The following is a 16133-nucleotide window of genomic DNA, read 5'->3' as shown; positions in this document are numbered from 1 at the left end:
GAAGACCATCGTGTCATACCTTGTCAAAAGCCTTAGATATATCAAGGGCCACCGCTCTACCCTCCCCTGTTTTGTCCAATGAACGGAATATACTTTCAGATACTACAGTTAAGATATCTGCTGTTGAACGGGCTTGCCTGAATCCATATTGTTTGTCAGTCAGGAGTGTAGCAGCTGTTAGGTGTTGGACTAGGGCTTGATTAACTAAGGACTCAAATATTTTGGCGAAAAGCGGGAGGAGGCTAATGGGGCGATAATTAAGTAGGTCAGTTCTTTCACCAGAATTCTTGAAGACTGGTACCACAGAGGCGCTCTTCCAGCAGTCGGGAAAGCAAGATTCGTTAAGGCATTTATTTTAAAGTTTGGACAGAACTGGAGCAACATCGGCAGAACATATTTTTAATAGCATAGCCGGGATGAGATCTGGTCCACATGCTTTTTAGGTTTTTTATAATAGCATGCACCTGAGAAGGGCTGATTTTCAAATCGTCTAGTGTTGCGTCTGTTCGCAGAGGAAAATAAGGGAGTGGTTGATGTACCGAGTTCAGTGTGGAGTTTGAGGCAAACTGACTGGCAAGCAGATGAGCCTTGTCAGTTGCAAGCAACCTCAGTGTTATTTGATAGTTAGGGAATAGTTTACTGTCCATTATTTACTACGCTATTGTAGATTTTCCAAAAATCCCGGGTTCCTAATTTCTGTGCTTCGATGCGTTTTCTGCTGGTTTCAGAGTAATATGTCTTAGCTGTCTCTATCACTTTCTTACAATTATTTCTAGCTTCTATAAACTTCTGTTTATTTGAGCTGGGCTTATGTCGGTTGAATCTGCGGAACGCATGCTGCCTTTGACAAATGGCAGCTGCACAAGCAGAAATAAACCATTGGGGAGAGTGGGGCTTTCTATAGAATGCCCGACGGGAACATGTGCTTTAATTGCAGTTTTGAACCATTCAGTTGTCTCATTCGTTGTCAGAAAGAGATCTAGAAGTGAGGCGTGTTGATCTTGCTAATCTGGGAAACGTGTTGGAAATTTAACAAACTGAGATAGGGAATGGGATATAGAGAAGCTATGTGTTGCGCTACCAGCTACGTCTGTGTGATTAGAGAATCCTAGCTAGTTAATGTAGTGGGCATTGAAGTCACCAAATACATGTATTTGTGCGCTAGTATCGAATATAGACTCCAAGTCCATGCATATGTCTGCCCAAGTCCTTACGGTAGAGTGGGAAATAACCAGGCATGTTAAAGTGGTTAGAGGGAATGGGGGAGTGAAGGTTTGTTTCACTTAATGCTAAGATATCCGGGGTGTTTACAAGGAAAAATGACTCAACATCATCTAAGTTAGTTCTAAGCCGGCGGATATTAGTACATGCAAGCCTCAAGGTAGGAGGCAGGTTGGTTTTCTTTGAGTTTGGTCATGGTTTAAACGTTACTTTTGCTTGAGCTGTCATTTCATTTTATTTTATTTAAAAGTGTCAGTTAGGGTGAGTGAGTGAGAGGGTGCTGGGCAAGTAGTTGTACAGAATAACAGACATGCAATACATGTAGGCCATCAGCTGTCCTCACCCACACGAGGCTGACCTCAGGAAAGCCCACCGGGGATAAGTGCAGGGTCCCTTTCTATGCGCGACATGGCACTACGAACATCCTGATATTTTACAACTGTTGATGGAGCAGCCGCTCTAAGCGCTACCAAAGAGTTAGTGTTCCTGTACTATCACTCGGAAACAGCAGCCTGGAACTGTCAATCCGGTACCCTCAATCCATTAGGCAAAGCCAGCCCAGTCAAACTGCACCGACATATATGACACTGAAGCACCCCACTGTGTCCAGTTTAGGGGGATGGGATGTGGCGGGAGCGGGGGAAAGCGGTGTCCATTGCCCTAATCAGGCAACAAGGTCAAACACTGGGTGATTCAGACGAGTCCCTGTGATAGTACCTCTAGGCCTGGCCAATAGGCAAAGAAGGAGTATGAAAGCCGGCGATAGACAGAACCTATCTCCTCCTTAAGCAGTTTAGGTTTGCCAACCGGTGATTTGTTTGAGTCACCAGCTCTAGGAAGGTTGTCGTCCAGGACTGAATAGGCCTCCCTCCTCTAAGTTAAGTTTCAGAGTTTTCCTTCTCCTAGACGGATGATCTGGGAAGACCTACGGGTCCATCAGCTCCGAGGGGATTCGTCCGGTGCCTGGGTTCTAATCCAGGTGGTTCTGCGACCCCGCATGGGTAGTTAATATTTATTGGTTATTTATTGTAAAAATCGGGCATTTAGGTTAACTTCTACAGAAAAATTTCACTCCTCAAACGTGGTTAAAAAAGGACATTACTATGCTTTCCATTTTCATTTTTACTGGGAGAGGGTATAGGTAAAAATTCATGCAGTGGAAGCAGCTAAATTTGTAACAGTAGTAGATTGAGAGAGACGAGTTAATGTATGGTTAGATATAGTTTTGTAAGTTTAGGAATGTATGGTTAGATATGGTTTAGTAGGTTTAGGAATGTATGGCTAGATATGGTTAGTAGGTTTAGGATTAGGATAAAGTGTTAAAGAATGATTCACTTTCCATTAGAAATTCGGATTTGGTGCCCAAACCGAATATTTAGTAGGACTGAAAGATAAGATATGCTCAGTATAGATACAAGAGAACATTTGATATGGAGTACACTTATACCTGATAGATATAGGTTATTGCATATTCTGTAAGTATAGTTCAATATAGATGGATGGATAAGTAGTATTGTATACGAATGCATGGAATTTTAGACAATTTGAATAAGTTGCCTTTATACTACAACGAAGGAGGATGGATTCGCCTTTCCCTTTATATCCGAAAGTTTGTATTCCAATGAGTACCGGTTTTGTTTGTGTATTATTTATTGCAATACTATCTCTTAAGAAAGAGGTATTAATGGTTACTGTTCATTATAGATTACTTTAAGTCTATGTATAGGACTATGGCTTGTAAATATTTACTTAGAAGCTTGGTTATGGGTTAGGACTTATAATCAGGAGCATGCCTACGAAATTTTTAGGTGTTAATGGGTATCGATTTACGAGTCTGTTCCGGTCAAGGGCGGAGAGCAAGGACCCCTCTAAGTTACGTGAAACGGAGTAGATATAGTGGCAACTTCGGAAATAGAGCAGATTGATTTGTTATGTGCATATCAACTTATAAGAATATGTGTCAATAGGTGTGCATGTTCACATATATGTGCATATATGCATGTTATTATGTCTGCATATCGCTATGTATATGCATTTGTGCGTATATTTGTATATCCGTTCACACATATATTTTTATATGTACGCATGTATGTTTGTGAGTACATATACACTATATGTATGCTCGTAATATTTAGTTGTATAATGTAACTATATGCGTGCAAAAGAGGGCCATATGAGAATGTATCCATATATGTATTAATATGCATGCTGACAAAGTTGTGTGCAGATTTTACTATGTTACTATAGATAATGCACTTATAAATATATGTACCCTTAATATTCTGTTATTAGTATTATCAATGAATCCGTAATATTTTCGTTATTTACACTAATATTATTTGAAATATCAATATTTGTGTTAATAATTTAATATATTGGTTCACTATTATTTTTGTTTATCTTTTATTTAATTATTGTGAGAACAATTAATAATTTACTTTAAAACGTTCAAGACATCATTTAAAGTTTATAATGAGTTTTGTACATATAAAAATCATTTGCTTATGGTGTTTGCCAGTTGACATGAAAGTAAATGCGTTGCAAATAAAAAACACCTCAACATTTTTTGTACAAATTTGTATACTAATTACCGTTCTTCTGTTGAATATTGTTGCATGGATTGGAAGCTGTGCTAAATACGAATACACTAATTCTATGCTTTTAATATAATTTTCATTTTATTTTATATTCCAATATTATATTTAATGTTTCTATTTGTAAAAGTGCGTATTGTATGTTATAATAGTTTACAAGTATAACAAGCAAATCGATTTTGACATTATATATGTTTTGTATCCATATAAAAACAGGGTATGATTTTCGCATACGCACACACTTACACACACACACGTATATATATATACATATATATACATATATACATATATATATATATATATGATGTTTTGTATATCGCTTACGATAAAAATGTTAAAAGAATACTTATTTCATGTTATCAAACATTGTAAGTAGAGAAATCATGTAAAACATTGTAATAATCTTATCTAGGATTATTTGTACCATTTCTCAAATAGATAAGCGCAGAAATAAAAGTTACTTTATGCAAATAAATAACAAGCGACTGAAACAAAATTTATTTTTTTTTATTTAACAGCTTTCCTAAAATCGATTATCTTAATCAATTCTCATTTAGTAGCTTTTGAAACGATTTTAAACTGAGAAATGCCGTATATATATATATATATATATATATATATATATATATATATATATATATATATATATATATATATACATATATATATATATATATATATATATATATATATATATATATATATATAATTTAGGTCGTTATTGGGTTAATAAATCAATATCAAAAGTAATTACAACAAGTAACAACAGAAATGCATAGGATATCTAGATTATTTACTTTGTTAGATAGTTTTTCATATCTAATAAATAAAGAATTTAGATATAATATTTATTGGACCGACCACTTAAAATATGTATGTTATGTGCAGCCTTTTATAGATATTAAATAGAAACCGTGTTCGCTTTGAAATATTTATCTCAAAATATCCACCATAACCTAAATGGGCAGTCGGAAGTGGAGAGAGCAAATATAACTGTTAGCTTAAAATGCACTTCAGCTTAAATTACTTGCAGACAAGACCATAAAGCAATGATAGATCCATTTCCGAAGTACGTGTCAACGGAGCGTCTCTTTTCTTCGTCGTATTTGTCCAACTCGAAGCAGTTTCATAAGATTTATATTCAGCGTTACATTCTGTTGTGCTCTCATGGTGTGCGTTAAGTGAACACTCCCCGTGTATGCAATCCATTCCGATAGAAGGCGGACACTGGTCAGTTGCAGTTCATTGAAATTAGCATGTACGATCAGTGAGAGATAGGCGTGACATGCGAATATTAAATAACATGTAAGCGCGGTAATGAAAATCTACGAGAAAATGGCTCGAAGATAAACCTGTTGCACGAATAGGACAACAGCAATATTAACGTAAACAAAGTACAGTAATAAAGACAAATTGCATTTATACCGTGCAGTCGAAAGACCCGCAAGAGAGTAAATATATAACATCCGTGCCAAAACAATGCTGAAGGCAACATACAACATAGCCGAAGGAAAACTGTTACAATCATAATAATTCTGTTGGTGTATATATATATATATATATATATATATATATATATATATATATATATATATATTTTTTTTTTATTATATATATATATATATCAGATCACTCTCAGTGACGTAAAGAACATTTCACAAGGAAAATGATAAAATTGTAAAATCCAACGTTATTTCTTGCGGTTAACCGTAGCCGTTTAGATACGATCTTTGCTAATCGAGTCTAAGATGACTCATGTTGAATGGTGTTAATCGTGACACCCTGCACTTAAAAGACCCAATAGGATGTCAACATCTCATCATCAACCTATGCCAAAATGACTCACCATTGTTATCTTTTCTCATTCACGGCTATTTTTTATTTTTATTCTTTTGATATATATATATATTTATCATGGAAATCATCAAAATCATATTTTCATCTTAATCTGGTGCAATTTGTCGTCACATCACTCGCATCCCCTAAAACAAAATTGGTCACCATTTTTATCCTTATTCAATAATTTCACTCACAAACTTGTAAGACTTAATACTTTACATGCTCGTATTATATATATATATATATATATATATATATATATATATATATATATATATATATATATTAAGTAATGTGATTTATAATTTAAAAGTTTTAAAATTTTTAAAATTTAAAAATCAAAATTTAATTAAATTAAAAATCAGTTTCATAAGAAGGAACAACAACAAAGTGAATTATCTGTACGATCGTTTCGGAAATCCGTGCTTTTTATTTGTGGTATACATGAAGTCACGTAGAATAATTATACATAGTTTTTTTGGTAAGCACGGTCTCCTCATCAGCAAATTTAGGAGGATTTTTATTGAATTGAAAAGACACCAAAAATAAACCTAGCATTAAAAGTAAGGCAGATGAATCTGAAAAATTGAAGTAAAAGGTTTGGATATAAAATTTATAAGAAAATTAATAAGGAAATTGGTATAGGTTAGAGACAGAAATGAGTAGAAAAAATATATATATTTTTGAATTTACATAATAAATTTGATTTAAAAATATATATATAATTACCTTTTGGTTTTCCTTTTTTTGAAATCAGGAACTGTATTTAAAGTAGTCATTTAGATGTTTGCTATAGCTTTTTATTTTATTGAATGATGAATTTTAAAAGGGCGACGCTCGTGCAGTAAATTGTTTCCGTTAGCGTATTTGATTTAGAGACGCTACAGTTAATATCTATAGAGAGAGAGTTTTTTTTTTTTTTTTTTTTTTTTTTGCAAGTTTTTAAGGGGAGATAATTGTCATGGCTTTATTTATTATTTGATTTACGAGTCTAAGGGCGGTAATTGGTTTAACTTAATTTATTAAAAAAAAAAAAAAAAAAAATCTATTTTTACTAATGAGTAATTTTTAATGATTTAAGGTGGTTTATATTTATTAAATTTAAACCAACGTTTATGATTACACGATAGAAGCTCGTGTCTTGAATTTACTAGTGTGGTTGTGCTTTTTATATCTTCATATTTTAAAATTTTTACGGTTTATTTTGTACATAATGTACAAAATTTATCTCCTGGTTTATATGATTTGCAAGTCTCAATTATTTGCCATTTTAAGTTGAAAGAAATATTGCTATTTTTTAGTTGCCAAATATAGTTGGATAGAGTAGTTTGGTTTGATAGAGAGTTATTTTTAAAAGAATGTTTGTGCGTTGAAATTCTATGTTTTATTGGGCCAGATGTGGAACCAATATATATTACCTCTTGATTATTATGATTATTTTCCGTTAGGTCTATTGTTGTATTATAATGTGGTGGGTTGGTTAATAATTGATCGGTAGATTGATTTAAGTTGGTGTTATTATTTAATTCGGTAGTTGAGTTATGGCTGTTGATAGGTTCTTGTATATTTGGAGTTTTTGATACTGTGCAGCTATAGATAACATTTTTAATCTTACATGAGCCTTGTAGGGGACATTTATTTTTTCTTCTACAGTTACAGTCCGATGTATTTTGTATAGTTGCATTTTGTAGTTTATTAATTTTATTATTATTAGAGCTAATTATTTTCTGATGAAGGTTAGGCATAGTAGAGTAAGAGACTTTAATTGTGTTCTTATTGAAAATCTTATTATATCTATGGGGGGCTTTAAAGTTCTTATCTAATATTTTAAAAAATTCTCTAGCTATGTTTGTTTCTAGGTTTTTGGAATACGGGGGGTTGAACCATAGGATCTCCTTGTGTCTATTCTTACGTTTGCGGGTTTTAGTTTGTTGTTTATTTATATTATTATCTAATATTTGTAGTTTGGTTTTATCTTTTTTTGTCTCCTGGTTATTTTTCTTAACTCGTATACGGGAAGACATTGCTATATTATGTGTTATTACGCTTTTAATAGGTTTATTTTTAATGCAGTTTATGTTTCTATCATTTTCATTTATGAATTTAATTTGTGAATTATATCCAGAGTTTTTAAGGGCTTCATTATAGTATTTTTCATTTTTGGTAAATATTGATTTAGTAGAAGACAGTCTAGAAATTCTTAGAGCGATATTGGGAACTATTGATTTTAATATTGATTTAGGGTGGTTTGATTGATTGTGGACATATAGAAGTGATTGGTTAGGTTTATGGTATGGTTCAAAGGTAGAATTTTCAAGATTTAAGGTTATGTCTAAGAAATTAACAATTTTTTTATTAGGGTCGATTTTTATACTAAGTCCATAATTTTTAAATAATTTATGTAGAGCTTTAATTGCATTTTCATAATTTTTATTAGTAGAATTCGTTATGAAAAGTGCATCATCTCTATATAGCCCTCCTTCAAGTTTGAATTGTTTATGGAGTATACAATGTATTTCATTTAAAAGGAAAAGGCCAACTAGATCAGTGACCTGAGTCGAGTCCGTCGATCCCATTAAAATGTTGAAGTGGTTAGGGGTATTTTTCCTGGTCCAATATTTATTATCAAATGTTATTAAAGACTGTCTAGCTATACGTATTAGTTTAGTTTCGTCTTGAGTTATATTAGTTAATTTTCGTGCCATTAATAGAGATTTATTAAGTAGGATAGGTGATATAGATTGGTAATATGATTCAATGTCAAAAGAAAGAAATTTAATATCATTTTTATTTTGAATATTAGAAAACCAGTCGATTACTTGGTTTGAAGATTGCCATAGTGGGTATTTTATTATGGATTTAATTTTGGGGATAATTCTATCTAATATGTTTTTACTAACCAGTCCTATATCTGATTTCGAGGGGCAAATGAGTCTAATAGTAGGGTTGATATTGAAGCTGTGTTTGTGGTCTTTTAAAGTAAATCTCGGGGTACCTGGTACTGTTATTTCTGTGTATTTATCTATTTTAAGTTTAGTTAAAATGTTTTTTGCATCATTATTTATTTTTTTTAGTGCTGATTTATTAGTAGTTTTATAATTTTTATTAAGTTCTTTATATATTAGATTTTTATATTGTATATAGTCCATTGTGTAGAAATTTCCAGTTTTATCTGCCGGTACTATGAGTTTATTTTGGTGGCTTGTAGAAATAGATTTTGAAAATTTATTTATTTTTTTAAGTGTTGGAGTGATATATTTTTTATTTTTCTTAAACTTAATATTTTTAATCAGGTTGATTAAGTCATTTTCAAAATTTTCAGTGTCTATGTTTCTCTTAGGGTTTTTGTATGTTTTTAGTCTGTAGTATTTCGCTGCTTTTCTTTCTTCTTTGTCTTGTCTGAGGATGGTTTCTTTTATTTCTCCAGGTTGGTGGTGTATTGGTTCTGTGGTTTCACTTTGGTAATTATCAAAATGGTAGGCTTTCCATCTCAAGTTCCTTATAAATGTATTTATACTTGTAATTAAGCTGGTTATAAAGGTGTCTTTAGGGGGTATGGGGATGCATTTAGTTGATAATTGTATGTCCTTCTTATGAAACATATCTACAATTACGTATATAAACTCAACCTGTTATAGGGAGCTGATAATTTAAAGGAGATTAGAATAATAGTCTAAAGAGCTAAGTGTATTTTAATGTAATGTAAAAACTTGCAAAAAAAAAAAAAAAAAAAACTCTCTCTCTATAGATATTAACTGTAGCGTCTCTAAATCAAATACGCTAACGGAAACAATTTACTGCACGAGCGTCGCCCTTTTAAAATTCATCATTCAATAAAATAAAAAGCTATAGCAAACATCTAAATGACTACTTTAAATACAGTTCCTGATTTCAAAAAAAGGAAAACCAAAAGGTAATTATATATATATTTTTAAATCAAATTTATTATGTAAATTCAAAAATATATATATTTTTTCTACTCATTTCTATCTCTAACCTATACCAATGTCCTTATTAATTTTCTTATAAATTTTATATCCAAACCTTTTACTTCAATTTTTCAGATTCATCTGCCTTACTTTTAATGCTAGGTTTATTTTTGGTGTCTTTTCAATTCAATAAAAATCCTCCTAAATTTGCTGATGAGGAGACCGTGCTTACCAAAAAAACTATGTATAATTATTCTACGTGACTTCATGTATACCACAAATAAAAAGCACGGATTTCCGAAACGATCGTACAGATAATTGACTTTGTTGTTGTTCCTTCTTATGAAACTGATTTTTAATTTAATTAAATTTTGATTTTTAAATTTAAAAAATTTTAAAACTTTTAAATTATAAATCACATTACTTAATATTGAATTAGCTCTAGGACATTTAACTATCGAGCTTATTATATATCTAAATTACAACGAGCATTTCCTGTATTTTAATTAAACTAGTAATTTCACTATTACATTAAAATACACTTAGCTCTTTAGACTATTATTCTAATCTCCTTTAAATTATATATATATATATATATATATATATATATACATTTATATATATATATACATATATATACATATATACCCATATACATATATATACATATATATGTGCACATGTATACACATATGCCTATACATATATATATATATATATATACATACACACACACACACACACACACACACACATATATATATATATATATATATATATATATATATATATATATATATATATATATATATATATATATATATATATATACACAGACAGTCCACAAAGTATGGCTAAATTATGTAGAATTTATATACGTGTGCGTGTATATATATACATATTTTATACATATATATATATATATATATATATATATATATATATAAAATATGTATATATATATATATATATATATACTAGCAAAAGTACCTGTTTTGAATGGGTTCAGAAACAGCCTACCGAAAATGGACTCTGGTCTATGAATGTATGATAGGTTATGAAAAGGAGGGGTTGTAAAGTGATTGCTTATAATTTGAGGGTATCAAAATCAGAGCAAAATATGATGAAAGTAAAAAGAAAATAGATAAACCCCATAATTTATTATACCATTCCTGTTCACACTGAAATACTTATCCCAATAATCTGTGGATCTAAATAAAAAATATTGTTAAACTGTGTGACATAGTTCAATTCTATGGAGGTCAGGTGCGAAGTTAGATATGAAAAGTGTTTATTACAGTTTGTACCTATTTCCTTTCAATGGAGACCAGGCGAAAACGCAGACCCCACATTTGTATTATACCACCCCTATTAAAGTTAAAACATACTTATCAAGTTATTATTATGTATATCTATATCAAAACCACTTGTAAACGTTTTTTTTTTAATTTGTAATTTTTTTTATTTCCACACTTTCTGGACCAGGCGCGAACGCAGACCCCGCAATTTTTATGAACCGAGGTTCTGCCATATCAGACATACCCCCACACACACAGGTATTCAGCTTTATTATATATATATATATATATATATATATATATATATATATATATACATATATATATATATATATATATATATATATATATGTTTATATGAACATAAATTCTATGCATTAGCCTGATGAATCCTTACAAGGATGAAATGTGTAAAATTTTGTGTTTCTTAAGTGACATAAATTTATTTTAAAACTTACTATATAAATATATCAATTTAAAACCATGTCTAGATGTCCCAGGTGCAAGGATGCATGGATGACCAAGGAAAACCTCAATTAAATTTGAACTTGCCTGCTTTCAACATGACTGGTATCACCCGTATGGATTGGACTACATGAAAGGCAGGTGTGAGATATTAGCTAGTGTTGACCATCTGGAGGTCGGGGAAACTCACAACACCATAAATATTAAAGCTGGATGATATTTTTTTTGTTTCATTTTGCTTAAGTCGAAGGTCGCAAAATCAAAGGACCCCTTCCTATGGGCTAACTTTTGATCTCTATATGAAGCCAATAGATATTTGAATATTCCATAAACCTCCTTTATATGTCAAATGTTGAGTTAGTAAAGAAGTTAAGAATATTAATTTTTCTTTAAGTAACTGGCCATTTAAATATGTTATGGTATACCATTCTTACAATCTCTTGGACTTACTGGATTCTGGACAAGAAAATATAAAGTCTGTCGGAGTATTCAACTTAGTGTTCTTTTTATAGGCAACACAATACCTTGTATAAGCCTCTTAAGGGAATTTATTTGGGTTTCGAATACTATGTTATTTTATCTATTTAGTCAGGAGTTACTTGTAGGATGAAGTATCCTCATATTAGATTGTCCTGGCAAACCCGTGAGAATAATGTCTAGTCATCATCTTACACCTCTGCAGCTGGCATTCAAGTTCTATATAAATGTGCGTTTTTAAACATAGGGTAAACATCTTTGAAAGGAGAGATTTACCGGTTTCGTTTGAATCAACGAAACTTGTTTGAAATTTAATTTTGTTTCTTTTTTCTTTTGTCTTTTCCATATATGTATATAAATATACATTATATAAGAATTTGAAGTGGCTTACATAAATGCTATTATGTTTCAGTATTGATAGCACTTCATCAGGCCTGAAGTTTGTAATGAAAATTACTTGTTCAAAACAGTCAGAGATTTCAGAAAATCAAATCTGACAATCGGTGTCAGCCGCTATTCAAATGTTTAAATGCATATCGGTAAGAGGCTTATGGTGTAAACACTTACCACTATATTTTCTACTTTTGAACTTTCCCCCAACGTAAGTCAATGTTTAAAACGACATGCATTCTTCATCGTGAATGATCAGAGAAAAAGGTAAAATAACAGGAAACGGGGTTAGTTAGTTTCTATCTTTTCCTTTTCTCTGATCATATATATGTCAGGTCATGTCATATGCTGGTACAATGTAATTCAGTACTACCTGCCTCATGGTCCGATCACCGAAGACTAAACTGGTTCCCCAACCAGAGTTGTTTGGTTAGAAGAGTGGCTAGTCTCCTTGAAGTATTAAAAACAAGACCTACCAAAGGGAGAATTAAACCTTTTTCGGGGAAAACGGCCAACTAGCACCGTTTATGTTTGTGTGTATGCATGTGTGTTGGGATGAAGATGGCTTCCATTAGCCGTGATAAAGGCAATGTTTCTAGAAGAAGCACATCTCTGATTAAAAAAAGAAAGCGGGAGACCAGTACCCGCATTAAGCTGATCTGACGTTTAACTTCTTGCTGGCTATCTTGGTCTGGCTTGTTGCTGGACCTCAACTTTTTGACCCGAGAGAGAGAGAGAGAGAGAGAGAAAGAGAGAGAGAGAACTGTCTGTTGTGCAAAGCTAAGACTCTGTAACATCGTCTGTATAGATACTCCCTCAGACATTTGTCTATAAAATGACCATGTGGCGATGGAAAAGTTGTTACGCGTGGAGGCTTGAAATTTTGAAGGGTTTTTATTACATTTTAAATTTAATAAAAACCCTTCAAAATTTTCTGACGAGGAGACCTTGCTTATTAAAAAACTATATGTAATAATTATTGTCCGAACTTGATGACTACCACAATAAAAATCACTGTTTTCCGAAACGATCGTACAGATAATTGATTTTGTTGTTGTTCCTTCTTATGAAACGGATTTTTAATTTAATTATAATTTTGTTTTTAAATTTTAAATTATCAATCACATTACTTAATATATATATATATATATATATATATATATATATATATATATATATATATATATATATATATATATATCTTACAAATTTATTCAATATCACCTTTAAGTTTTAGCCTGGAAAATGCAACTATTAATTTTAATTATTTATCGAACAAGGTAATATTTCTATCGGTATCCAAAATAACGTCATGTTTTAACTCACTATTTGTTTTCTCTTGCTCTTCCTACACGTGGCTGGGAACACTCTTCATGATTTAAACAAATACGTTGTCCCCTTTTACTTATTATACTGATGCATTTCACATAACCCATCTCGACTAAAAGCCTCCAATATATGCTTCCAGAATAGTAACAAAATTTGGGAATAACAAATTAAGCGATTTTCGCACGGTTAGAAAGGTTTGAAGAATAACATGTAATGTCTTCGTCGAGCTAAAGAAAACTTAGTGTAAACCTAATTTGGCCGGAGTTTTCCAGAAAATTACTTTTTTTTATGTTTGCTGTTTTAGTTTCGTTTGTAAAAAGATAACCTTCCTGGGTGTTTGTTTCAGAATTCGTTAGGCTAAAAATATTATTGCATTCTGTCTCTTAAAGGAAGGATAAGAACGTTGTTTCTTTTTTCTAATTTGGCATAGTGAAACACACCTTTCTTGATTCGATTAATTAACTCGTAGGTGAAGCAAAAATGTAAATATAGCTCTCAGGTTTTAAACACACATGCAATCCACACATCTTCATACTTGCATAATACCAAACCGGCAAATGCCTGTGTTCCTTTCATCGAGAGGGTTTACTATTGTCAATGCTGAACCTCGTATAGCTATAACTTTCGTACATACATGAAACTCGTCTGCTACTAATATACGTGCTGCTTTGACTGCTTGTGCTGTTTGTGTTATTATACCTCTATTTTTATTTCTTATGGTTGATATTACTATAGCAGTTTGATTTCATTTTTAAGGGGCTACAAATACTTACTGTTGCCTGAAATGTGCTTAGGGGCTTAATTGTTTATTACAAAGAATAGGTTCGCCATTACAGTGCATCCTCCTTCAGCTATAATTTGACAACTACAGTGTAATGCGTATGGAATATGTGCCTAAATTAGAAATGGAATTCCATGTGCTAAGAATATTATCAGAAAAAATATCTAAAATTGACAAATTTTTGTTTCTATGTAGGACATGCTTAGAGTACTGCGTTCGTATTTATTCTCCTTATGGCCCCACAAGAGCTGAGTATGAATCTCTTCGAAAATTTATTACACCCTCTTTGCTCGTGCCCAGCTTAATTTCACGTACTTTATGACTTCAGTGTTTACAATCTTGAATTGTTTTCCAACTTAAACAAACCAATTAATGAGTGAAGATTCTGGCTTAAGCTTTTCATTGCTAATGACCTGACACAAATAGTTCACAGACTTACCTGTATGTTCGATATGGACAGAGGGTGTGCAAGTCTTCTGGAACTCATTTTTTTCATGAAATGTCCCAGAACTCCATTATCTTCGTTTGTGTCGTAACTGGGATATTCCAATCACCCGATTTTCTTAGTTCGGATAAAAACAATATGTTACAAGTTATCAGATATACTTGGTACCATTAATTCGTTTCCAACCATTTTGTTAAGGCATTTAAATTTCTGAAATTTAAGTATGGTAAGCTATACATTTCATGTGATTACTGGCATTTTTTAAATATGTGTGTTTAAATGAACAGCTCTAGAATAAATTGAAATAGACTCGTACTAAATTCTTATTTTCACGGATGGTTAATTTCAAAAGTGGCATCTGGACGTGAGACCTCTATAGAAAAGCGATACACAATGAAATTATTTTTAAAACTTAAATAACGCATCAGACATTTATAAAATGCATCGGGCTGCTTTTGAAACATACTGCATGAAACGAGCTTCAGTTATTAAAAGCATAAATATTCAAGGAAATAGGATGTCTGTAATAGATAATAAGAAGTGTAGGAAGAGTAAATAACTCAAAACACCAAATAAAGTATTCCATAAATAGGATTTGTCATGTGTCTCTAGAGAGGATAATTGCACAGTTTTATTTCAGTGTGAGTACTGCACACAGAATTATTCGCATATCTGAAAGAAAAACGTTTTCAGGACAGAAGGGATGGTCGAGCGGATCAATTTCGATTCCGCAATTCTAGATGCTCTGGTAACCTGCGATGATAACTGGATTTACCTTTAAATCCATAGACGGAATTCTAAGGGCAACTTCAATAATCGAGTCGTCCAAGTGAGCAATTTTCCCCAGAACATTATCGTAATTCATTTTTCGAGAGATCGGACATGATCTACATTCACTTGATTCCAAATGGACAGGCAGTCAACTTGCAAACACATGTTGAGGTTTCAAGAGTTTCAAGAAGAATTTGTTTCGGAGAAAATAGACACTATTCAAACCAGTTCAGCGGTATTTCCATCAGGCCAATGCACGAATCTAAAACTCAATCTCTGTCACAAACTTTTCGAACATCAAGAAAGTTCTTCACGTTCCCTATAGTCCAGAGATTGTCTCCCTGTGACATTTGTAGCTCCAGGAAAGCATTATGTTGTTTACCATCCTAATTAGACGACGCAGTACAGACTAATAAGTCTCCTGACTAATGTTTAAGGTGATGGAATTTATATTAAGTAGATAACTTCCCGCCAGCTGAGCACGAATAACTAAATGAGTGGAAGGTTAAACATATAGCTTGTGTGCAAACCGTAATATTCCACATGATTTTTGAATTTTTCGACGGGAGATTATTGTTCTTGACACCCAAA

The sequence above is a fragment of the Euprymna scolopes genome, chromosome 27 (assembly GCF_053919585.1).
Source record: "Euprymna scolopes isolate OS-2025 chromosome 27, ASM5391958v1, whole genome shotgun sequence".
NCBI classification, from domain to species: domain Eukaryota; kingdom Metazoa; phylum Mollusca; class Cephalopoda; order Sepiida; family Sepiolidae; genus Euprymna; species Euprymna scolopes.
This window is presented reverse-complemented; position numbering follows the sequence as displayed.